Below are 27,225 nucleotides of genomic sequence, written 5' to 3'. Positions count from 1 at the left end.
TTTACCCAAAGGACAACTCCTATTAAATCCTCACAAAGCAATGTTCAGTTAATCAGCTCTGGAGGGACAAGGGTTTTGTTGACTCCTGAATGGGATGTTGACTTTTAACGCGTTTATTGGGGTGAAGCGGTGGCACGGTGGCTAGCGCACTGTGATATGAGCCTGGTGACTGAAGTATGAATCTATGCTTTGACTAACATCAGTGATGAGTAATATCTGAACCGGTCCGTTCACCAACGAGAACTTACCATCTTGGTGAAGTATGGTCAAATGTCCATGAACCGACAGGTGTGGGGAGGCCCTTGTCCAGCGGTGGATTGACAAAGGGCGGTAATTTATGCGTACAATTGTACAAATTTTCACTGTGAGCCGCACACTGTGACCAGTGCCACGGAGTTCCGAATTCCTAACGGCAGTGATGGCCGAGTAGTGACCGACCTGTGCAAATAGCGGAGGGCGGTGCGGCGTGCTGCAACAACTGATACCAAAATGTGGTCACTAACAAAGTAATTGCTAAATCAGTTGATAAAGACAGCGGCCCGAACCGATCCACGGCCCTCTCCCAAACCGCGGGCGTGACAACAGGGCAGTACGAGGTTTTAAAAAAGATGACAATTTCCGTAAACAGCTGCTCCTTGCGACATCAAATAACTGTATCGTGCGTCGACTCTGTGTGGTGACAGAGAGATGAACTAAGTCAAATAACAGAAATCACTTTCCAATTTTTCTGCCGAGTGAATTTGAACCTGTTTAGTGTCCCCTGACCAGAGTCATGGTGGGGACTGGTGGGGGGGTGGAGATAAAAAAACGTGGAAAAATGCCAGCAAAATGGTCGCGTAGCTGTGGCAGTGTTAAATTACAGTGCAGAAGCGAGGCTTAAAGGAGGGAGGTAACGGGTAATCAATGCATCGACCTCGCCTTCCTGTTACTCAAGGGTCCACGCGGCACTCGGCCGGCAGTCAATAGAACAGAGATTAACTCTTCCAGGCGGCGCCCGCGTGCCACTTAAGGGTGCTCGCTCGCCATTTAAGCGCCGCTTTCAAGTTTGACAAAATGCCCAGGTCGCTCCATGGAGATGGCTTTAATTAACTCTGTGGCCTAATCTGTATTGGCACATTCTTGCGGGTCGCCCGGGGGCAAGGGGAGAAAAAAAACGAACAGGAGGACAACGGCGTTACGAGCGGCAGTGGCGGTGGTGGCGGTCGTGGTGGCAGTGGGGGGAGGTGGGTGGAGTATATTTGCGGGAGAATAGGAAAAAAGAAGAGGAAGATGCGGTGGAGGAAATCCAGCAGCGGTGCCACAACTGATGCGCGATAAATATGTGTGCACGTCATTTCACGGCTGATTTGACTCAAATTATAAGTTATGAGGGCGGGATGTTAGCGGGCGTCCGCGCGGTTCACTCACACCGACATGAAGGCCCGCCAGGAAACCTCGTTAAATTGGAGACAATCAACGGGACACAAAACTCTCCCCATTCTTTTCCGCCTCAGATCGAGATGGGAAACGGACGGTTACTGCGAAGTCAATCACAAAGCCTCCCAGCTACCGCTGTGTAGGCTGATAAAGCTCCGTAGTCTCAGAAGCCGCAGGAGTACAAACAGCATGCTTTTCCAATTTTTTATCACCATTGGGTTTTTCTGCTTATTACGTGAGTATTTTCTCTTTGAATTCTGCTTTTAAAGAAAATAGTACAGAGAATTCATTTTTTTTCTTATAATCTTCAAGCCTCCCGCTGAACGAAGCATACCGCACTCTTAGCTAAAGGTTGCGCTGAAACTATAATTTAAAAAAGGTAGTTTTTTTTTGTTACGCTTTGTTGTAAAAACCTTTTTTACGTCCAAATCTAAGTGCAGTAAACATGTGTAGAAATAAAACGACACAGACTGGCAGGTGGGGCCGATAGAGCGAGCGGTCGGGTGACACGCGACGGTGCCACCCGCCAGGCGGCATGGGGATCGCGGACGCCGGCGTGGCATGGCCACCCCCGTGCAGGCGTATGTTTTCGATAAGAATAAAACACCGAATGAAAACATCGTTGCCTGACCGAGTGGCCGGTCCCGAAGTCCCGGCTGCCTTCAGCGCGGCGGGGACAATTTCTTCCCTCTCCACACGTCGGAATTCCATCTCAAAATTGCCTCTGCGCTCTCACGGCGAGCAGTGTCTTCGATATTACGTTAGAGTCGGCGTCAATTTTTGTTTACAATTATGTTTTGAAGTTTGGCCAAAGTTTGCCATGTTTGGATGCTGTGGTTTTCATTTACTGTAGTTGGTTTTTATTGCACATATTTAACAAAACCAAATTAAACCACCTACTGGCACGCCAGCTTTTTTGGTCCCACGTATGACTTGAATGTCACATGCCATGCCCGATGTCTGAACGCCAAGACCCAGCCAAGTGCATGGAGCCAGTGAAATGACGACGACGGTGAGACTGGCGCTACGAGCAGAGCAGGCTGGGTGCTTGGCTTTTTGAAATGTGGATTATTTTATAAATTGTTCCTCGATTTTTGACTTACTCAGTATTTTCCACATGTGCATCACTCAACCTGAGCCACCCTGATCTTTGGAACCATACGCATACTCACACTAACACACGCACGCGTGATCTGACCCTCTTGCTCATTGCACAACTTTGTCCATCTCATGCCATTGCACAAACGCTCACCTCCACCCCTACCCCAAATTCCGTTACTCCCACGCGCATCCACCGCACCATTCGCATCTCATCCCAGCTGGCCCCCCACACGGTGCTTCTCCCCTCCCACCGGGCGGCCTCCTAACCCCCCCCCCCCAAAAAACTTGCCCCCTATGCCAACCTCCCATCTCTCCGCCGCCTGTGGCGAGGAAAGCAATCTGTGCGACACGCCGCATCACGACCGCTGCTGTCGCCATCGGTGCCGCGCACCTGGTGTCGTGGAGCTCCTCGCGGGGACGGGACTCCTCATCCACCAGAACCTACACGTGCTACGATCATCCGGCCGCTGTGCCTGCATTGCCGCCAGTCCCGCCCGAGTCCTCCCCGCGCGCTCCTGCTGCTGGTCATTTTGCTGTCGGAGGGGACGAAGAAACACGACAATGAAGACAGTACAGCCACCAGTGGCAGCAGACAGAGAAGGAGCAGCAGCAGTAGCAGCGCGAGGAGAAAGAGTAACAGCAGCAGGAGTAGCAGCAGAGACTGCAAGTAGGTGGTGGGTGGTCAGGACTAACAGGGCTTTGGTCCCTCAAACCTAATCACCAGCTTGCATTCAAACACAGGCTACACAGTAAAACAAATAACTTGCACATCCCTAACATGAAGCTGACTTGGCAACAAAGGACAGGCCAGTTGGTAACCCGTGCATTCTTGCCATGTTAGACAGGGGAAGTGGTCTGCGTGGGAACTGTTGCAGGCACTAGGATTTGGAATAATTTTGATGATAAAAATATGTCATTGGTGCACTGTGTTCTGCGAAAATTAGTGTTCAGTGGGTCCGTAGATCCAGAAACGTCGGAAGTACAGGCCCCTACTCAGCGGTCTTCTCGCAGCAAGCATCGGCCTTCTGCAGCTGCTGCATTGCCAGCAGCTGCAGAAGGCCGACGCACGCGTGCTGCAGGGGGTCCCACCTCACCCGACTGTGCCTCTCGGTCGGCGAATGGCTCCTGCACAGTGGCTCAGCAGCCTCGGTGCACGGCGGCTCGGCTTCGGTGCCAGGCTCTCATGCTGCCACCAGGTCGGCCTTGGAGCACCGCAGCATCTCGGAGCATTCCTCCAGTTCCTGCTGCGGGGCGGAGATTGGCAGGACTTAAATTACATGTAATTACAATTTGCTATTTCAATACACGAATAACTTGTGATGGTTAATCCACGCTATTGAGAGAAGTAAGTGACCTTGGGCAGGACACATCGCTAGATAGGATGACGGACGATGGTCCAGAATAATAACACAGTGTCAGCCGAGAAACCGAACGAGTCCACCGAGGAGCTGGAGCGATGAAATCAGTTCGTGTGTGCAGGTGCTGGGTGGATTGTTAATAAAATGCTGCTTACGAATGACAGTGAATGCCAAATGACGACGCTGTCACCCCCGCTGCTGTGTCGCTAATATCCATTCAGATGCGGAGCGGTGCGAGCGCGGTGAAGTAAATCAATAAGAATGGCACGACACAAAATAAACACCGCCTGTGAAGATTACAAAGCATCGCGATTAATCCCATCGGCACTGCGACTACAACAAACGTTCTCTCCCTGCCCATTGGGCGATGTCAACACCGTCCCCTGTGCTCCCCCGCGACTCCGGCTGACCTCGTGTGACACGACCGGCTCCTTCTCCTCGCGCTGGATAAACGGCCAATCCAATCCGAGCGCCACGCCGTGGCTCGTACCCGCTCCGGCACGCCGCTTCGGCGAAGCTGCGTGCGCCACCGACGGCTCGAAAGTGGCCGTCAGCATCGCCTCTTGCGGCTCTCGATCACAGCAGCATGTTTGGTTTAACGGCTCCTCGCCGGACGAGACCGCCGTGCTCCTGCACCGCTAGCGCACTCTCCCCCAGCTCACGTCGCCATGCCGCCAGACTCTCCCCGAGCTCCGAAAGATCCTGCCAATAATGAAAAGGGATGAGAGATGGCCACCAGGTGGCTCTGAGGTCAGAGATGCTGAGCCGGCACCGCCGAAATTCTGGGTTCGAGTACAGGTTTCAGCCGCCATACCACCCTGAGAATGATTGTTTAAGGGTGCTTTATAAATGTGCATTATTATTATCAGTGATTAAACCGGGTTATCAAGCGACCTACAGACCCATAAACATATATAGAGACCCACAGACTCACATAGACCCATATTCCTACATATTTACCCGCAGACTCACAAAGACAGATTTGTGATTACACCAGGTTCACAAGCGTAATGTGCTGATGGTCTCAGCCAAGTCATCGGTGAGTTGCACACAGACCCACATACCCACGTACAGATTTATACTCACATGAAGAACCATAAACTCACAGAGAAACCCACGGACTTACATAAACACCCATGAACTCATATAGAGGACCATAGACTCACAGAAACTGAGTTGTGATTAAACTGGATTCTCAAGAGTTGATGATCTCCGCCTGGTCTTCCACAACTGCGCAAATATCCATAACATTAAATTCAGTTCTGTACTGAATTGAACTCAATTCCAGCTCTGGGAATTACAAATATTCATTTGACTTTCGTGCGACAAACATTTCTCTCCCCTCGACTGTATAGACCATGTCCCTTGAAGGAATCTCAGAGCGAGTACTGTAATATCCGTTTCCGTGGGCCGTTCCCTAACATAGACGGTTATCTGTTCTACGCGAGATCTCAGAGGTGACTTCGTCTCATGACATGATGCGATAGTACAATCAGGATAAAATTGGTTTAAAATGACAAAAAAATATATTATTAAAAAAGGTGGTCACCGCCATTGTGGCGACCGGTGCCCTCTCCCACCAGCACCACCATCACCACCATCACACAACGATGAAAACATCGAGCGAGCCTCATGGAATCAGAATCCACGGAGAAGATGGAGCGATGAAATCGTGTGCAGGTGCTGGGTGGATTGTTACATCACAGGATCGTGAGAGGGGGCAGCGGTGGGTGTGGAGAGGCCTTCATCCAGCAGTGGATGGACCATGGTTGATGATGAAAAGAGCTCCAAGGGATTACGTGGCTTATCAAGTGTTTTCTTCCAGGACACCAATCAATTGCCCTGAATAATGAGGGGGCTGGAGGGAGGGAGGGTGGGCGGTTGGGGGGGGGGGATGAGAAGTTGGAGCCGAGGCCTCACCTTCTGGAGGCACAATGTGAGTGTCATGCTCCGAGTCGCAGTGCCTGTGCGACGCGTGGTACGTCGCCAGCTCTGTGCGTGCCAGCAGCAGCGCCCCATGGTGCTCATGCTTCTGAGAATGGGCACCACCACGGGGTGCAGTGGGGGGGGAATGTAATGACATCTTTATTCAGGTCGGTAAAAATCGGATCTTGCGCTCAAGATGCATGTGTCGTGCGGCCACGCTGCCAGCAGAGGGCAGTACAGCAAATCCAATCTTGTGCTGTATTGCGCACCTGTGTCTATGCTCCAGCCTTCATCAACCCAATGCTAACCAGTGTGGTGAAGTATGGTTCACTGAGTGTGAAAGGTCTACAGGATCACTCATCAAAGGCACCACCCTCCCCAGTACTACTCACTACACTTATCAACCTCTCTGCATCACTCACCACACCTCCAGTATATATCGCCATACTCACCCCCCTCCCAGCACCACTCACCATACTCGTAGGTCCTGCACGTCCCAGCGGTGCGCTACATCCACGCTTCTCTTGCAAGAGCAAGTAGCCTCTATTCACTCGCATGGTTCTATCTCAAGGTATTGATCTGATGCAGCATAATTTTAACGAGTGACATTTAAAAAATAAATCGTGACCAGCGACGGGGGTGACCAATTCACCCGTAGTTTGAGAGACACCGTGAATTTAAATGACAAGCTGCCAACCTACGTGTTTTAAAATACCAGCGACCAAATAAGATTTTCAAACAGGAGCACATTGGTGAAATTGAAATGCCAACGGAGTGCTATTTGGATCAAACCTGAAATATGTCAGAGCCCAATTACGAATAAAAGCTATCAAATTATTTTTCTACTGTAATCAATTCACGTTTTGATTGTGTACGGCTGAGTGCTGGTATAAGCACGCCCCGGCTGGTCGCAAGGCGGGTGTTAATCTTCGGATTGACGATACGGGCGTTACAAAACATCCGTCATTGATGCCGACAGTTATGGCTATCGAGCAGAGTTTGATGACCCTTGCATCGTTTTTCCGAACTCTTGGGGCGACGAGACCTGCCAATATCACTTTGCGTCGGCCTCCACCCACTCCGCCTCTACGCAAAACAAAAATCAATCCGGCCGTTAAATTTTCATGCTCATCTCGGCCAGCCGCTGTCAGCGAGCTGCTTAGTAGGTTGTAAACGGAGGGGCGAAGCCACCAGGCAAAGTCAAATCGATGGAGCAAAGATGTCAAACATCAAGTTCTGAACCTGAGCAATAAAACAATTAGCAAATTGCAAATCCGAGCGGTCCTAACACAGCAGGCACCCACCCCACTCACCTGCCAGACGGCGCAGGCCAGGGCGCCACTGGGATAAAAACACAGGTCGTGTTTAACGCAGTTTTCTTTAACAACCTTGCGTTATATGTCGCCTGTTTTTTTTTTAACGGGGCGCAATGCATTGAAGTTGACGATAATTATCTTCACGAGCGCACAACCCCCCGCTCCCCGCCGCCTCAATTTAAACACAACCTTGTACAAACAGATGAGGCACAGAAAAATCGGAATCAATCAGTGCCGCAATATTTAATTACTAAATTAATTGAAAGCTAAACCTTAACGGTTTAAATGGTATCGCTGTTGACCCCTTCTCAACTTCTACACCCGGAGCGGTGGCCTTGGCCTCGGTATGGCGTGCAGCCTTTGATGTGCCCTGCCGCCGGTGGGAGGGCGAGCGGGAGCGGGCCCTAACCATCCGTCATGCTACAGACCCCCGTCATGCTACAGACCCCGGTCAGCTCTGCGCAGGCTTGGCCGGGGCCCGCGGGCCTGGCACGCCAACGGCGGCAGTCCTACGGGACGGAACGTTAACATCTCCAGCAGCAACAACAAAAAACCAAAAAGGAATCCGGCAGGGTACAAAAATTAAGATCATGTTGAATGCACGAGGGGGTCTTTACAGCGCTTTTAACAAGCAGGGCACTGCTGAGCTCATCGAACCGTGTTCCTCGGGAGTGGAGTGCGTAACATCAGCCCCTCCGGGGCCAAAGCGGGGCCCGGCGTTCCGCGCTCGCCAATTAAACAGTGTGGTTTTTGTGTGCGTCGTTATCTGCACGTGATCGGAGAACGTTGGCTCCAGTGCAGTCGGCTCGGGCCTGGCTCCAAGTTGTGCAGAGCCCCTAACGTGCGTGCATGCCGAGTTGCATGCCCTGCTTTCCTTTCCCCATGGCAACATCTCTGTTGACTTCAATACAAATCAACGACAATAATAATAATTACAGCAGTGTGCTGCTCTGGCTCATTGTCAATCCGATGCTGGATTAGGGCCTCCCCTTGCCGCGTCAGTCGTGGGGGCTCTTTGGCCATACTTTACCCTGCCATTGTTGGTCGGTAAAGGGGAGGTGGGCCAAGTGACCAGAACCAGTTCAGATATTAATCACTGCTGCCGTTGGCTATGGCTGGGAATCGAACCGAGGTCCCCGAGTTCACAGCACGCAGTGCAAACCACTGCACCATCACTCCACCCAGCGGTGTTTTCTATCAAATAAACGTACTCAATTAAAACGACAAAAACAGTGTAATTAAGAACAAGAGAAAAAAGGAAAAAATCTGTTAATATAACGACGAAGCCGAGAATATAATCAAATCGCCAGGGACAGGTCTGGGGTTCTGGCACAGGATCTGAACAACCGGGGCCTTATTATTGGCCACATCTCCCCCTCGCGCCCCCCACCCCCTCCCACCACTCACCGCTCCAATACAAGACTTACAGAACGCAGGGCTCTCTGGTGCGGCTGGCGAGGAGAAACCGGCGGGCGGGCGGGCGTGCGAGCAGCACGCAGAGCCCCATCACCCACGTGGAAGCCGTTAAGAGCGACCAGAGGGGTCAGCGCTAAACTCTTGAAGCTCGTGCGGTGAAAAGTATTCCCTCTCTTGGGGGCGTGTGTATAAATAACCACAGTGGCCTCCTTAATACGACTCAGGTGGACGCGGCCGTGAGCTTTGATGTGAACGTAAATTTTCCGCATTAGCAAGGCGGAGTGATCGAAATTGGGAGTGACGGCTATTTTTCCTTATATTTCTCCCCGCATTCACTCCGTCAAACATAGACAAACTATCGGGACGTGTAATAACGAAGCTGAGAGAAACGCATTTCCAGCCACTTTGATTGTGCACGACTCACGCAGAAATTATATGGAATTGCGAGGCTGAGAACACAGCGTTCCGATGCAAATAACAAAGAGTAATCTGTCACATCACCCCACACAGCCGCCGCTACCTACAAGGTGGCTTCTCGCAATAAAGGGATATGCGCACTTAACATCAGGCGGTGAGTGTATTGCGATGTCGACTGAGTAAGATTCCCAGCCGTGGCTAACATCAGTAGCGAGTGACATCTGAGCCGGTCCACCCCTTTGACCGACAAGCATTGACCAGCGGTGGTGAAGTATGGTCAAACAACCCCCATAACCAACACGCTATGGGGAGGCCTACATCCAGCGGTGGATTTATAAAGGACGACAGTATATATACTTCATACATAACCACACAATAAATACAAACATATCCAGGGTACGTGCGATCAAGTCACACAAAATATAGAAAACGTACGGTGAAAATAACACGAATATATATTGACACATACCCATATATATACAATTACATATATACGTACTACAAAGGGCCGTCAAAATTACAGTTATTCAAAGTATAATCCACATCCAAACTGCTTGCGAGCTGCCCTTTGATGTGCTGACCGGTTTGTTTTGCTCTCTCCCTGCCTGCCGTCTCCCCCATCTCTCCACTCGCTCTCTTTAATCTCCCTTCCCTTCGCAGGCACCCCCGCCACTGCCGCCTTTTTCGCCTCCGAGTCCCTAATGTCCGCCATCAATACTCAAATTCCGAAAATTATTCCCCAATTTTCCGCGTTATATTTCGTGCCGAAATTTGTTGTGATTTCGAAGTCGTCGCATGACGAGCCACGGACAAAGCCGTTATTTCGCTGCCAGTGATGCCAATTGTGATGCATCTGGGCATCCAGCCCTGCGCGATCAGAGGCTCCTTGCCTGCCGGGCATCTGTTGTTCAAACGCAGCTCGCTTATATGGGTAGCCGCTGATAGGATTTAAATGCCAATGAGATTTTTTTCTCTTGTGATCCTCGGTGCAGAGATCATTGATTAAAAATGTATATTTTGATGAGGCTACGTGATCATGTGGCCAAACGTAAGTCGAACTCTCCACTACCCAACGCAAACAAAACAACCTAAATTGTCACGTAGTGTCCAAGTGTTCAGCGATGCGCTGACTACGATTGTTTCATTAAGTTGAAGAACAATTCTCACAACCAAATGTTTAAACAAATACATGATGTTTTGTTTGAAACGACGTCAAACATCGTGAGGTCAAGATCCAGGAAGTCAGAATAAAATTCGAAGACGTTGGAGATGATTACTCATCTGTCCGTACAGAGCGGGTTACCAGTGAAAGATAAAATAATACCTTTGAAGAATCATATTATCATATTATCACTTGACTTCACAGTTCACTTTTGGACAACCAAAACGTGCGCTCAAGGCAGGACTGTGCCGAGTCTGCGGGCAGGGAATCTCTTCTGAGACGAAGCGCGACGAGTTGAGAGTGCAACGAAGAAGTTAATCGCGGTTTATGGTGCCCGGTCGCAACGCACGTAAACCTGGGCGCACGGGTCGATCGATCGGCCTGCAGTTCACCCTAGGCCGCGAGTCACTCTCCTCATGCACACCCGCCCCGAGCAGCCTCGGAACACAGCAACAATTAAACATACGTCACTTATGGCAGCAAAGTCACGTCAAAATGTGTGCATGTACGTGCATGGCCCATTTGTCAATCCACCGCTAGATAAGGGCCTCCCCACACCATAAGAGTCGTTTCGGTTATATACAACGATGAATAACCATCTTGTCCATGGCGATCACCATCCACATACTATTCAGGCCCAACGCCAGCTCAGCTGCCAATCCCTTAGCTCTCACGCCAAGCGTGTGATGTCATCATTGCCATGCGCAGGCTTAATCTCAGCCTGCGACCCAAAACATATTTTCACACACTGCACACAGTATCCAGCATACAGGCAGTCGTCGGAACCTACGTCAGGTTACATTCCTATAAAAGTTGCCGTAAGTGGAAACGACGTAAGTCGAGATCGATTTTCCCAGAGAAACAATGACATAATAATAGCGGGTTACGTTCCTGACCAAGGGTCTGATATGCAACTTTTTATAGACATAAATACAAAGAGTATATTTAATGAACTACCAAATATACATAAAGTACAATAATAGTGTTCAGAAAGTTCTTACCTTTTTTAAGGATGTAACAAATAAAATACAACAAAAATGCTTTAAAAAATCATCAAGAATACACAGGGGCTTGGCACTGGAGTGCGGTGTCGGGAGGCAGACTGATGCAGGTGTGACAATTGGCGACCTGCCATTAGTGAGCATTAACATAAGTCGACTCGACTTAAGTTGAGGACCGCTTGTACCTTTCTCTATGGCTCTGGTTGCTATTTACTACTCCAATATACCAGCGACCGGGAACATGTTTCAGTGAGAAATGAATCCACATGTCGCGATGTCTGGTGAAGGCCCCAATATAATGAACTGAAGGTCCTCCACGCACTGAAATGCAGGTCCTCCTTCTACAGAAGTTAAGGTCCCCCACGTACAGAATTAAAGGCTCACCATGTACAGAACTGAAGGTTCCCCCGTGTACTGAACTGAAGGTCCCCCCCATGTATTGAACTGAATGAGATACAAATAACCAAGACTTTATCATGGGAAGAATAATCTGTCACAATTTGGGAAGGGGGGGGAAACTACAAGCAAATGCATTGTCTTGAGTGATGCATTATTGTACAAGTCCCAAAAACCAGGACTTTTAATGTCCCGGGAAAACTTTCCCAGGAGTCACCTCCACAAAAAAGAAGTTGCTGGCAAAAGCAGGACAGGCGGAAACCCTACCGCTGCTTCACCTCACCTTCTGCGAGGCTTCCTTGAATAGATATTGAACATGCAGAGGCCTGGAACGTTGGGCAGCTGAGACTGAGCTCCGAGTCGAAGCTCTCGCTCGGCCTTCTCGCAGAGATTCACCACCGTGCCGTCCATGTCCAAGAGGCTCTGCAGCAGCCGTAAAATGTTCGGCTCGCTCACCCGCGGATCTTCCCCTCACTCTGGGCGACCTGCGGGGACGACACCGGTGGCGTCACGAGCCGCGGCATTCACCATTCCCACGCCGACGAATGTGATGGTGCTGTGCGGCGGCAGCAAAATCGGAGGGCCGCCACTCTCCCATTATCGTGACCTTAGAAAGCAGATAACCTAACTATTAATGGTTCGTTGCCTTTCACCACTCCACCTCCGGTTCACGTTCCAAAAGTAAGCGGACATCGTCGCTCTCTCGGCCAGAAAGTAATGAAGGAAAAAAATCAATAGAACAATTACTCTCGGCCATTGTGCACGCTCACAAAGAGCGGCGTGCACTAGTATGGCGCGACAAACTCACGCAGGTTACTTACGTTAAACTGCCAAACAACGCTGCATCCCGCACGCGACCCGGAGAGCTGCCGTTGCCGGGGGCTTTACCTCCTCCAACATTCCCTTTTGGATTTGATTCTGTGCTCGCCCCAGCTGCTCCTGGAGCCGCTGGGACATCAGCTGGGGCTCCGTTGCTCAGAGGACACGGCATACTGCTGGCACTGCTGCGCCGCCTCCAACACGCCTATGGCTGCGAACGAACAGGCGAAGAAAAAGATCCCCCGCATAGCCTTCAACAGACTATGGGGGTAATTGCTGTTAGGAAGGCTGGAACGGCACACAAGGGAATGGGTGGCCAGCACCACACCCGGCCGCCTTTGCCTCGCTAATTGCGATGTTTACACATCACATCAGGTACTCATTTAAGGCTGGGTCGACCTAGGGGGTGTCCTAGACCAGTTTAAATAAACGTGACCGGTGTTGGTCGTGAGGGGGAATTGAACTCGCCAGATTCGTAGCACAGTGAACCAACTACTGCGCCACCGCTCGCCGGCCAGATGCACAGAGTGGCACAGACACGTGTAGCGTGTGTGCATAGGTGGGCTGACAAACAGAGGCAGTATGCAGATACAGACAGCTAGACAGACATACAGACACATTCAGCTTAGATTTGAAGTTTTCGTGACTGCAGGGATCCATACTCTTTGGTTCTTTCGGTAAAGTCACGTAGGTATAAAATAAAATAAATTAAATCACGACGTTTCGATTGCAACGCAAGCAATCATCATCAGGTGGGAAAACCTGATGATTTTCTTGCCGTGGTTTTCCCACCTGATGATGATTGCTTGTGTTGCAATCGAAACGACGTGATTTATTTTATTTTATACCTACGTGACTTTACCGAAAGAACCAAAGAGTACATTCAGCTTGTAGTTGTATACAGAGATATAGCCAGAGACACAGACAGCAGCCACATGGACATAAATAAATGACAAACCTGCAGAGACACAAACACACAAAAATACAAACAAGTCATATGCAAAGGCCTGGACACTCATGCACGAAAACACACAGCGCCTGTGGAGACACGTACATAGCCAGAGGCAGAAGATGCAGCGGGAAACAGTGTACGCACACAGACACGTATGTTGAGTACAGACCCTTACACGCACAGGCGACACGCATGCAGAGGGAGATGCACGCGTGCACACGCAGTATACGCCTCTCAAGATGAAAAGAGAAGAAATTAAGGTTCTATTGAAAACAAATCAATAGCTACAACAATACGAAAGTAAATCCCCGTGGTTTTATTGAACATACCGCATTCACGTATAAAGAGAATAAAACACATTTCGTGTAATAAAAGAAATTCCAAAAATAAATTCGTAATATTTTGTATACATCAATCAACCATTGGTAAGCGTGCATACGATAGGGAAACGTTCTTCATAATAAGATTGTGAAAAAAAGTCGTATAACTCAAATGTTCATCTTCACATGGAGCCAATAATCAAAATGAAAAACTCACAATGCCTCCCCACACCATGTCAGTCATGGGGATGTGTTTGACCATTCTTCACCATGCTGGTCAGCCCCATACAGGTATATTAATCAAGCAGAGAAACACATAACATGCATTTACTGTCGGGAGGTACTATGACGCAAAAATCTTGTTTGATCGAATTTTTTAAATTTAATTTTCAATATTATTGGACATTATGGGACTGAAACCATGAACCACTCACTAATGTGAATTTAGCCAAATTAAATGCGGAACCAAAATAGAATGTCATAGGTTTTTTTGGAGTGCCGTGGTGGTGAGGAGATGTTAACTCCCTTGCCTGGTTCGCAGGTAGTGTGTTCGATCCCAACCCTCATGACACCTGTTGTATATTTGGAGTCCACGTGTTCTCCCTTCGTGGTCGCGTGGATTTTTCGGTTTTCCCCTCCACATTTAGAAACATGCATTTAGATTATTTGGCGATGACTATAAATTCCCATGTAAGATGAAGCACTTCAACAAGATATCATGTGCGGCCAGGTCACGCTCCGTGCAGCCAAGGGGGGTGGGGGTTGGCGGCCGCCACAGTACCTCCTCACCACGGTTGGTCTCCAGCTAGCGCTGTATCTTGTGGAGGCTCTTTCCCCTCTGGCTCCACGCACCACACAGGATGGCGAAGTGCGATCGTGCCCTGCAGGAATCGACACCTGCCGGAACAGCTGGTGCATTTCCTTCCCCGGCATTGCAAACTGCGGCAGGAGCAAGGGCACGTTGCACACAACACGGGCATGTTAGCTCCTCCCAGCGTAAATCCTGTCTTCAAACGAACACGCATCGTGACCTATGCCGTTCACCATCAGATGGCAGAGGCAACACACACCATGGAACTTGTGCCAGGCTACGTACATGGTGATGGAACGCAAGGTGTCTTATGCACAGGTAAACACACATGGGACAGATGCGCTGACAAACACACAGTCGGAAACTTGATTACCCATACAGCCTACATACAGTGTTAGGGCAAGTGGTGTAAGCGAGCACCTATTAAAGCCGGCACAGCACATGACAGGGTGGCATGACCAGAACCACACCTGGCTGCCTCTAAGCGCCAATGTTTACAAACTATACTAGGATACTCATTTAAGCCTGAGTCAACCTCGGGGAATACCGACACCAGTTCAGATGTTAGCAATAGCCAGGAATCGAAGCCAGATCTCTGATTAATTAGCGCACTGAACTAACACTGCACCACCACTCGCCACACACGCACACACGTATACAAAGATCCACTGTCACCTGCAGGCGAAAACAAGTGCGCGCGAGTATACGTCTTCCGCACAGCAAATTGCACCGCGCGCACGCACAGACACGCTCACTTGCAAGAGCCGCAACCAGCTATGATAACAAAAAAACTGCTGTGAGCGATGGGCTATCAGCAGCACCTCAAAGGCCACGCTACTTTGACCACAACAAACCTATTTGCCTCTGGCTGATGCGGTGTACGCGAGACAATTTACGAAAATATGAGTCAGATAATAAAGTAATATAATGTTTAAACTGGAAGGAATAATGGAAAATTGCACAAAAGGACAAGATTTTGAGTCTGCGGTGAACACAGCTGATAAGGACCCGATACCATCAAGTGTTTCCTCTTTGATTTCATACTGTGTCTGTCTTTATCATCATCAGCGTCATCGATAAACCCGGTCCTGCACCGAGCACCGCACAGCGAATCACGGGCCGGCGCTAGCGGCGGAGACTCCATCTCTCGCTGTGCTAGTGGACCGGCCACGGCGTCTGACGGCCCATCAGCATGTTTCATGAAGCCGTGTGGCTGTGGGTGGGGGCTCGGCAAGAGCGGGGGGAGACCGCTGCAACTGGAAGGACGGTGGCACAAAGGCTGTGATGTAAGCACAAAGGGGCAGAGGATGGGAGGGGAGAGGCGAATTCAGCGAGAGAGATAATGGCTTTCCGCCCCGTGGAATGATGAAAGCAACGACTAAAGCAAGAGACAGACACATACATCAAAGGGCGTCCTTCCACTTTTAACGTCTTGGGGCGAAAAATCATGAATGCCTTGGCATATACGACCTTTCACACATGAACTACTGACCCGCGATGTCACGCTCTTGGCATTGAGATTCATCACGAGAATTAATGTCTTGCTCGACTGCGCGCGCCCCTCTTTCATGAGTGTGACAAAAGGTACTTCCACCAAACATAGGTTTGCATTATAGATTGTGAGTGGCCGAGCGGTGGCCTCCACTCCTGGCTTTGTGCGCACACTCTCTGCGAAGGTCAACTCCTCTGCCACCAAAAACGCAAGTGGTGGCGCCACTCACTTCCACTGGTGATGAAGTCAGGGTCTCACGTGTCACTTTCAACTCTGATCTCAGTTGAAGAATATTACGGATCCTCTTGCTGACCCAGAGAAAGAAACACGGTCGCTCCACTTGCTTGCTTGCTTTGCGAGAATAACAGAGGCATAAGAAATGCTGTTACCGCATAGACAACATGACCCCCTGCAGTGATGAAATCACAGAACACGGTGAACACAACCCAGGTTGGGTGGAGTCAGTGACCCAGGGGCCTCGCTGGGCAACCCAAGGTCCTGACCCCAGGTGTAGTTGAGCAGCATTGGCAGTTGGCCCTAGATTCTATCACGAAGGCAAAGCAAAAAACCACAGCAACTGCCCAAAGAAAGCTCCCTCCAACTCGGCAAGGGCTGAAAACCTTGATGAGGCTCAGAATCTGATAACTCTACCTGCGTTCCAGTGTCAATGCAATTGTTATTATTGTATTATTATGACGCTTGTTAACCCAGGAAAGCCACACTGAGTCTCCAGCCTCTTTTTCATCAAGTTCCTGCCAGGTTTTCTCCTTTTTGCAGGGGGGGGGAGGGGGGGCATGTTGCTACCTGTAGTTTGATTGCATTTTCCCAAAACGAGGGTTTCCTAAACTCCTGTCCTCATGATCCACCAAGCTACATCTTTCCTCATTTACCCAAACAATGGGAGGTCTAAATCAAAGATTGTCCACCTTTACTTATTACCCGGGGACATCTCTGAGATTCACCCTGTGCAATGTTGCTACTCCTCAAGCCAACATCATCACCTGCCCATAAAGCCACAAATGGTTTTATAACCTTGCACTGTCCGATAACATCCATTTGAAGGTGGTGGGTGGGTGAATCTGCAGTTCAGCATCTCTCACAATTAACTACTATTTTTATTTTACCAGGTAAGGCCCACTGAGCGATATAGCTCTTTTTTTTAAGCGACCTGGCCACAAATTATAGCTCAACAATGTGGTTTATCATGTGGAAATTTATGGCAGTAGCCACATACCCTCTGAACGCATGTTTTTAAATAGCACCTGAATGGCCAAATCACTCACAATTGCATCTGCGATTGAAATTCTATATAAGCCGCACAAAAGGAGAAGACAGATGGTTTGAAATTCTATTCGAGTGTGGATTCACAGAGAGACCATTGCTTGGAAAGGTTCTGCTGGAAGGCTGCACAGTGCAGGAGACACCCACGGGGAGGGATTGAAGGCCCCAACAACGACCTCGGCCCCCTGACTCCACGGGGCACCCAGCTGGGCGACCGTTAAGGGCACGTTCATGTCGGGCAGTCTTTGGTTTTTCTACAGATTGCTGTTATTACCAATTGAGAGCGATGTCAGCATTAAGTAAGGCGCGCCGCGCGTGATGAATATTAGAAGGCTGCTGTGTTGCCGCGGGGTGAGCGCATGGCATAGCAATGAGTCGCTTTCAGCGGAATGATGGATGGCAGTCATCGGGACGGGCCAAGCGGCAGGCTTCATATTTGCTTTCTGTTTTTTTAAGAAATGATTTTTCTGTTAAATATTTATTTGTATTATTACAGGAAACACGACCTGTGAGATGTTCGTGTAATTATAAAGTGACACGATGACCCCCCCACCCCTTCTCTCTGCACGTGTTCGAATGATTTATACATTTATTTCTCATCTCGGTGTTTAAATTAACAATCCTCCCTTGTGCTCGGTGCAAGCGAAGCCGTGTGCATCCACGTCACTGGGCAGAGACGCTGCACCCAACGTGATCCGCCCAGTGTAGCCTCCGGTCAAAACAGCCTCCGCACAAAGAAAATTGAAAGCGTACAAAGAACAACAAACTCTACGTATGTAGACTACTCGCACACACGTGCGTGTGTGGTGTGAACATATTACGAATATCATCATCAGACATGGTCTATCCACTGCTGGGTGAAGGCCTCCACAAGCTGTCGCTATACTTCACCATCACACGATGCAACAATTCGTCTACTCCAACGTACGAAATTTATATCCTCGCTCCATCTCCACGGTGGAGGTGCTCTCCTTTTGCTGCCACTCATTTGTCAGTCTATTGGCTACCTCGTCCCTTCTGGCAATGCGAGCTACCCAACGTTCCATGACGTTTCTCCATTGCAAGTACAACGTCTCTCACTTGTATTTGCTCCCTTATCCACGTTCCTCATTATGGCTCGTTATATGCTACATAAGCATGTACAAATTATAACATGATACTATATTTAAAATCACATCTTTAATTAAAAATGGCCCTGACACATCTCAATGTACACATTCTTCAAGTACATCATAAGTGGATGGGTTTAGGCCACGAGAGTCACAATCAGAAGCCCATAAGTTCAAACCCCAATAGGGACAACTCAGCCTCTTTGGGGGGAGGTCAATGCAGTGAGCACTAACTCTGTGGAAAATAAACTGTGGTCATTCCAAGAAAGGCACCCACAATGAGAATGTGGAATTTTTACTGCTGGCATGTACATAATGAGCACCATCCCAAAGCTCGTCTGAGCAATGGGAGGTCGCTTATTCTCAGTGTGGAATCCCCATTCCCCAGCCATCTGTGCTGTCGACTCCCTACCCCTGTTCAAGTCAAGGCTCTCCACTTTCGTTTTTCTTACATTGTATGACCGACTGTCACTCTGTAGAATAAGTATGCCCACCTCGTCCTATACAGTGCCTTGTCATGCGGTCAGCTGTATACGATATATAAATCCAAACAGTACTGTGTTAAAGTCTATGTAAATATATGGCTCTCAAATGCAAATATTTGAGTCTGTCTCAGTCTATAGGTTCCTATGAATAAAGACCAGGCTCAGGACTTTCCTTTATTCCCACTGCTTATGACCGACTGCCTCTCTCTCTTTCACTCGATAACTATGCCCACCGTTTCCTGTACAGCATCTCCAGGTGCGGTCGCATATGTTAGCTTACGTACATCCAAACCGTATCGTATCACATGAGACAAGGGCCCTGCCTTTGACTCAACGTGGGGAAAACCTGGGCACCGTCCACAGTGCCGACCAGTTTTACACTGCGTTGCCTTCTTCGAGCGGCGCTCACCTCTCCTTGTGCAGTGCGGCGCTCCCAGGCCAGCGGGATCGTGTCGACGTGCGGCTGGCAGCCCTCCGCGTCGAGGAGCGTCGCCTCGTGACCCTTCTGCGGCAGCAGTAGCAGCAGCAGCTCCTCCAGCCGCGCCGCCTCCACCTTCAGGGCCTCCGCCTCCTCCTGCTTCATCAGCGGCGCATGCAATACAGCGCTTGGCTCGGACAACCGCAAGGCAAGCCACTCGCACGGCCGCACGGAAGTCTCGCGCAGCGTTCAGCTTGTACGAGGGTATGGCCAGATCACCCGGAATGCACCCAACCTTGTCAGATCTTGGAACTTAAGTAGGTTGTGCCTGGATGGCACTTGGATGGACAACCGTTGTACACAACAGGTATTATAGGCTGCTGCGGGTCGGCAGTGGATTGTCAAAAGGTCTGTGCATGCACATTTCAAATGTAGGAATTGCACATATACAATTTATGGATGATGACACATTTCCTTGGTCGCTTTGAAAGTTCAGCTTTTTTTAAAATAATAAACAACTCGAAGCAATCGTCCTACAGCACAGGGGCGGGAGGATGCGTGCGATTCTTATTGACTCCTTTCTCGAGACTACAGGGCACATCCATGATCAGTTCCTCCTAATGACCCGCAGGCAGAAAGGAACACGCCGATTTAGACACTATCACAGTCACGGCAAATCTTTCCATTCATCAATAAACCTCTGCTCATGTCCAATCTCTGTGCGCGCAAGCCCAGGGGGAGCTATGAAATAACAGAATGGGGACAGTACACAGCGGGCCACGCGTGTGCGTTCCTTTGCATCGACATGGCTGTGGGCGAACACGCAATCTACGTGGCACGACTGGAAAGCTCGGCGAGATTTGTGGGCGGATTCTCTCTCCCAGAAGCGCTGGAAGGCTGTGGCCGTGCAAGAGCAGGTGCCGCATCTCCGCTCAACCACCCGACACCCTAATCGCTGCAGCAAGGCATCGCTCCGTAATGCACGCAACTAGTGGCAGCTCTTCTGTGTGTACCCAGCTCTCGTGTCCACCGCGTAACGCAAAACACAACTGGGTGGCATTTTGGCTTACTTTGTTACCAAAACATCTACTCACGAAAGCGCGAGAGTTTGAATACATTCCTGTAAATAGAATAAACTACTCCAACCAACCCCAGGAATGAACACGGCCATCCTTAGTTTGAGGTTTTTCTGGGCACATGCCATGTCAATTGACTTAAAAAGGCTGGCTCCCACAATGCACTAAGCCGCGCTCTCTGTGCGAGTCCACGGGCACTATGCGAGTCCGTGGGTCTCTGTGCAAGTTTACGAGTCTCTATACAAGTCACCCAGCAAATCAAATGCGTCTCGCGCAAACGTTTGTACTAACGTCCGGTCGCACGCCAAACGCGCTTGAAATTCCTACCCCGGCCCTCGGTGCGGGGTAGGTGACGGCGAGAAGTCGAAACGGCGCAGACTTTGGGGCCACCGGCGCTCACCACCTGGCAGAAAGACGGCGTGCTGGCTCTGGGCGTGCGCCAGCTCATCCCGCGCGCCCACCGCCCGGCGCTCACTCTCCGTCCATCTGACCGCTGCGCACGCACAATTAGCAGAGGAGAACGACAGCTTCGGCAAACGTGGAAAATGAATCAAATTAAGCACTCGATAGTGACACCGATGCCCACGGCAGTGCATCACTTAGAAAGGGGCAATGTAAGATGTCCTAAATGATTCATAAAAAGCCTATTAATCATAAACTACCGTCCCGGCCATGAATCTAACCATTAGTTATTCATGTGTCATAAATGTGTAATTCAATCATTTAGTGCCTTCTCCGACCGAAAGGCTCGGAGGAGACCCACTTAAAATGACAGGGCATGCCAGCAGCACATGGAGCATAAACGAAGAATTTCTTTTTTTAAGGGGAGGGGGAACAGGGTGCACGGCCCACGTAAAGCAGGAGGTCCATGATCCCCAGAGATGTGGCTCCCAAGCCTCACACACACTCCGCAGCCGGTTTACATTTCCAAGACATTATTCCCATTAACGTGTGAAATGAGCACCCATCCACAGCTCAACGAGCCATTTTCCTACTGCTTAAACCTGTTGATTTATTTAAAGGTAAAGGTAATCGGTAAAGGTATAATTCTTGCCCGTGTCACTGCTGGTGGAAAGGCCTCAATTGGGGCATTTATTGTGACTCAAAACTGTTTAATATTTTTAGTGATGCCAAACGGAAACCTAAATATTGGGAACATTATCTATGTTCAGTTTTATTTTTATTCGCCAAGTGCGGAGGCTTTTCAAGAGGATTCTATTTGTGATAACTGCCCAATTTCGTCTTGTGAATTTTGGTTTGTTGGAGCAATTAATTAAGGTAAAGGTGCATGGCTGCAATTTCTTGCTCGCAGCACTGCTCCACTCGGGGGGGGCCTTGAAGGACCCTGTCGAGGGGGTATGGCCAACTCTTCCACGTTGGCCAAACGTCTTTGAAAGGTTGAGAGTACCCACACTTTAGCCCCTACACGTGACCTGCCCATAAACTAACCATGTTGTACCCACCTCCAATGCTGGGTTTCTTGATAGGCAAGTTGGAATATTGTGACAACCGTGCAGAGCATCTTTGGAATGTAACAGCTTCATAGCGCCGGAGAGAATGTCCTCCCGTGATAAGTGAAATGTTAATGAAATACAGTTATATTGGGGTTTAGCGAGATTCGGGTTGGGGTGCAGGAACCTAACATTTGGATTTAACTTTTTATTTGCCTGTGGTATTTAAACAGCGGGTTAAATGTATATTGGAATACCGGCCCTGTCCGTGCACCTGTGTTAACTCCCCAGCGTGATCCACGACCCCAGCGTCCACCGTGGGATAAACGACCTCAGCGAGCTCGAGGCACCATCCCGTTAAAGCCTGGGGGATGCTAATTTTGTTTCAAAAATAAAAATGTTTTGTCTTTTCCCCCAATTTAATCCAGTTGTGCTATCAGTGTCACGTTGTGAGACAAAGTATCCATTCGGATCTCTCACAGAGCAATGCGACGCTCACTGTGAAAGAATGGCCCAGGGAAACGGATACTACAGATTCACCTCTGAGATTCCTTCAGTGAGCTCTGTTTTGCACAGTAGGGGACAGCTCTTCCCCCCCCTCCCCCGCTCCGCCACTGAAAGTATTGTTCGTCACAAGAAATTTAATTTAACAAACTTAAGTGCAAAACCAAACTTAACGTGATGGGTTGTTTTCATGTGGTGATTGGTGACCAGGCTGAAACCATCAACTCATGACACTTAAAAAACCGGGTTTGAACCTAGGCTCTCAGCGTTCTGATTCCTGACATACATTGGCCGCCTGCAAAATGCCAGGGAGGTTGTACCAAGACTCACTTACCAGCGTGAATGTGTGTGTGTGTCTGTGTGGGGAGCGTGTGTCGATGGGGCACAGTGCACGACGAACTCAGCAACCAGAGTTTAATATCTGCTCAATAACAGTGGCATATATTTGAACTGATCCTGGGCCTCTCCCTAGGTTGACTCTGCTTTAAATGAGTATCTGGTACATTAGGTAAATATTAGCACTAGTGAGACGAAAGCGGCCGGTCGTGGCGTCAGCCACCCACCCCCTCGCGTGCTGTGCCAGCTTCCATCAGTGCTCGCTAGCAGCACTTGCCACAGCAGCCTGCCAGGCTAAAGGGGGGCTCTTTGCTTGAGTGCAGCATAGGTGCTCATGAACCACGCTTGGCCTGTAAGCCTGTAAGGCTAAATGCGGGATCTTTGTCTCTTTTATATGGGACAGTAAACAAAGCTGACTGTAGAATGATACCACCGAGATTTCCTGGAATGCCCAGTCAGGGTTGAGATTTTTTTGGATGTGCTCAATAGCCCTTCACCGGGGATAACAAACAGCACAGCGGTGGGTTTAGAGAAATACATTGCAATGCCACTTCGGTAGGCGAGATGCGGGCTTTTGTTAAGGCAAATGCGTGCCGTCGTTACCACCATCGCTTTTGTGCTCCAAATAAAACCCCGGAGATTTGAAAGCGGAGCGGTGTTTGTGAGGGCCGAGCAGATGTCAGACTAACGACAGAACGGCAGCCAACGCGGCGGGGACGCGCACTAGAGGAATACCGCGGAGTGACGAGGTCAGCCCTTGTGCAGGTGCCATCGGTGGATTGTGATAGTGCAAGACCGAGAGAGATCTGAGGCCTTGGTGCTAATGAGTAGGAGTTATTATTTCGTATGGCAGAGGGGTAAAGAAGTTTTGAAACACGTAATAGTTAAATGCTAAGTTTTTTCAAACAGTCCGAGGAGGCAGCAGTAAACCCCGTATTGATTAAAGTGACACCGTGAGGATATTGCACGGATGGCACATTCGTCGGTGATGCGTTTAATGGTTTGGACTTCACCACAGTTGCGGTTCGGCGATTCTTTTGACCATCCATAAGTGGAAGGTGTGCGGTTTAGCGAGGTCCATCGCTGTCATTGGAGAGAGAAGACCAGTACTATGAGTAGGAGTTAGTGTGGGTGATGGGGTGGGGTGATGCCCGTGTGTGTGGATCAGTGGGGTGCCAAGTAGCGAGAAGTTATCTACCTCACCTGGTACACAGGAAGTTGTGGGTTTGATCCCGACCCTAACCCCTGCTGTATATTTGGAGTTTGTATGTTCTCCCCATTGTCGCATGAAGTTTTCTCCCTCCACATTCAGAAACATGCATTTAGAATATTTGACTGTTCACACAATCTGCCACTTCGTTGAGCTATAATTTGTGGCCAGGAGCTCTATAGCTCAGTGGGCCTTACCTGGTAAAATAAAAACAGTAAAAATAGTAAATTGTGATCTCCTGGTTGCTGTCCAGTTTGGTGTCAACGACCTCTTCGCGCATGCCTTCCAGGGCTTCCTGTGCTTGGCCCAACCGCTCGGCCACCTCCGCAGCTTCCCGGGCCCGCTCGGCCACCTGGCCCCACGGGACCGCCAGCTGCATTTACAGCACGGAGCACACATCCTCCTTGGGGAGTGGCTTGCAGAACGTCACCCACACGTATTCCTCATACAGCAACAGCAGCAGCCACCATCGCCGCTAAGTGACGACCACATGGTACACAGCCAACATGATTGACATATTGGCATTGCTTTTTCAGTTAAGAAAAAAGACAAACTGTCGATATACTAAATAAAAATTATTCATCAACGATAACCGTGGCAAAGTATGCAGTTTTTGCAATGGGAATTCTCTCTCTGTCTCTTTTCGTAAGCCCTTCTAATCTTGCTCAATGCAAAAAAAATTAACCCGTAAAAACAAAGTTTTTCACTCTAAATGCTTTATATGCGTGGCGGCTAGAGTCCTCTCGTCCTCTGGCTTGAGATGGCTGCCACCTATGGGTCAGATGATTGTCTGCCAGCATTAAGCAATTGGTAATTAAATATTTTTAAAAAATTCCCTAAACAGTGTAAAATTTTGGGAAAAAATTTCACGAAAATTAATTGTCACGCACAACGAGTCTGTGTGGAAAATGTCAGCTCGATTGGATCACGGGAAGTGGGTTAAAAAATGACCGAAAGATTTGCACGGTGGTAAGCAAGCAAGCAAGCACGCAAGCACGCAAGCAAGCAAGCGAACTTAATATAAAGGATTTAAAAATGGGTGAACTCTCACTTATTACAACGTTGATAGCACCGTTTGTGGCTGGTCGCTTAATGTTTTGGGCCTTTACTCAGGAACTCTGTTAAAAAAAATCAGAGCAAGGGTCGTTTTTCCTCGAAACATCATGAGGTGGCGCTAATGAAGAACATGGCGATGGCAAGGCAGTGATAATGACAAGCGTGTGATCTTTGTAGTTGCTGCAAAGTTATCACATTTGTAATTTAATCATGAAACACCGCACCTCCACAACTAGCCTACAGTCAAGATGCCACACATAAATTATGCTCATGATCCATCTCAATTGAATTCAGCCAATCACAACGCAGCACGGTGGGCGCTGGAGAGACGTCACGTATTAATGATGTTAATTTCTAAATAATTCAGCTCAAGTTTAGTCCGGGTTCAAACCTGTGTCGCGGGCTTCAAGGGCAGCCGCGCGATCCACCACACCGCATCTCGGCCACGTTGCGACCCGCCCGCGCCGCCGACAACTCTAGCGAGCACCGTTCTTGCGGCTCACTAGCTGCAGGGGAGCGGCACCCATGGCACGCGAGAGGTTGGCCCGGCCAGAATCACGTTTTGCCAGCATCGTAACCAGCCAGGAACACCCACGGCCGCCTTTGTCTCTCCAGTGTTTACACTACGCACTAGGTACTTGTACGAGTGAGGATATTCTGGGTACATAAATTGCATTGTTTACGGTGTCATTGCAGCACACCGTTGTGATACGCTTCACATGCTCAACAATCTGGAGCGGTCAAGCTGCCTTTGCAGCTGCACCAACGGAGTTAAAGCCATGGTTCAACGCACCTCGGCCAGCGCCTACTTGAGCTACGCGTCTCCCTCCTGCAGCTGGCGCTCGCACTCGCACAGCCGCGCACCTCGCCCTCCGCCGCTCGCGCCTGCCCCTCCCCTCGCTCGCGCTCCCACCACTCCTGCTCCAGCTGGCCCGGAACAGGCCACTAAGGGGACTCTGCAATCACGGATTCATTCTTAATAAATATACTTTTATTATTTTACATTTTTTTGCGCGTGCGCTTCTGCGCGCACGTGCGTGATTGTGTCAAATGCAGCGTTGGTTAGAATACACCTATTGCTCCAAAAAAATGCCGGGACCTTTCCAACACCTAAATTAACTGAGGGACAGCATTTCAAATTCCCCAAACCCCAGGCCATCCCTTCCAATCACGCTGCACACACGTCTCCTGATTAGCGTCTCGCGACTAATTCACGCTGCCGCCTCTCCTACCCACGACTGGGGGGCCGGGGCAGGGGGGCGGAGGGCCAGGGGGGCCCCGGCGTATCAATCTGCACGGATATCTCGTCTGCACACGAAAGAGAGGGCCAGGAGAGGTTTCCTTTCATCTGCCGCCACGGTGCAAAACAAACGAGATTGGTTAGCGAGGCTGGAGGGGAAGGATTTGTGTCACCTCTGAGAGCCGCCACCGCTGCCGCCGCCTCGTATTGTGTTTTTTACGAGGGGAAAGAATTCCCAGCTGAAGTGGCTGCCTGTGCGGAGGCCGCTTTACCGCGCACGGCGGGGCTATTATACATTTTCTTAAAACTCCAGACCCGATCACATGTGCCACTCAACCCTTTCTCTCATCTATTATTCTCTTAAATGCCCTGGAAGAGAAACATGGGGGGAAAAAAAAATTACGACAACATTTTTACAGGAGCACGTATTTTGTATGGCAGAGCTCGTCGCCGCAGATAGAGAGACAGACGCGGCGCGGGGATGGGAGGTAGAGACACACGCATCCACGCTCCTCAAGACGTGTACATCCACACTCCTCAAGAGACACGCATCCACACTCCTTCACACACACGCATCCACACTCCTCGAGACACACGCATCCACACTCCTCAAGACACACGCATCCACACCCCACCAGACACACACATCCACACTCCTCAAGACACACGCATCCACACCCCTCCAGACACACACATCCACACTCCTCAAGACACACACATCCACACTCCTCCAGACACACACATCCACGCCCCTCCAGACACACACATTCACACTCCTCCAGACACTCACATCCACACTCCAGACACACACATTCACACCCCTCCAGACATACAAATCCACACTCCTCAAGACACACACATCCACACCCCTCCAGACACACATCCACACCCCTCCAGACACACACATCCACACCCCTCCAGACACACACATCCACACTCCTCCAGACACACACATCCACACCCCTCCAGACACACACATCCACACTCCTCCAAACACACACATCCACACTCCTCCAGACACACACATCCACACTCCTCCAGACACACAGATCCACACTCCTCCAGACACACACATCCACACTCCAGACACACACATCCACACTCCTCCAGACACACACATCCACACTCCTCCAGAAATACACATCCACCCCCCTCG

General features: G+C 49.7%; 1 protein-coding gene across 28 annotated transcripts in view; it reads right to left on the bottom strand.

Moving 5' to 3' along the window:
• LOC144727773 (uncharacterized) overlaps positions 1-27,225 on the bottom strand; it is a 140,569-nt gene that overhangs the window by 20,478 nt on the left and 92,866 nt on the right. For 18 of the 28 annotated variants that reach the window (XM_078606847.1, XM_078606852.1, XM_078606860.1 and 15 more), the window contains 10 exons: positions 20,600-20,765; positions 19,188-19,355; positions 16,133-16,254; positions 14,382-14,539; positions 12,398-12,589; positions 11,793-11,994; positions 5,796-5,907; positions 4,286-4,577; positions 3,612-3,761; positions 2,909-3,050 (listed from right to left, as the gene is read on the bottom strand). The gene's annotated coding sequence lies outside the window, so the exon portion shown is untranslated. Of the gene's footprint in view, positions 1-2,908; positions 3,051-3,606; positions 3,762-4,285; positions 4,578-5,795; positions 5,908-11,792; positions 11,995-12,330; positions 12,590-14,381; positions 14,540-16,132; positions 16,255-19,187; positions 19,356-20,599; positions 20,766-27,225 lie in introns of all 28 variants that reach the window. The other 10 variants (XM_078606849.1, XM_078606857.1, XM_078606856.1 and 7 more) reach the window with 10 other exon arrangements.

Source organism: Lampetra planeri, chromosome 26 (assembly GCF_965212315.1).
Source record: "Lampetra planeri chromosome 26, kcLamPlan1.2.h2, whole genome shotgun sequence".
Taxonomy (NCBI): domain Eukaryota; kingdom Metazoa; phylum Chordata; class Hyperoartia; order Petromyzontiformes; family Petromyzontidae; genus Lampetra; species Lampetra planeri.
This window is presented reverse-complemented; position numbering and strand designations above follow the sequence as displayed.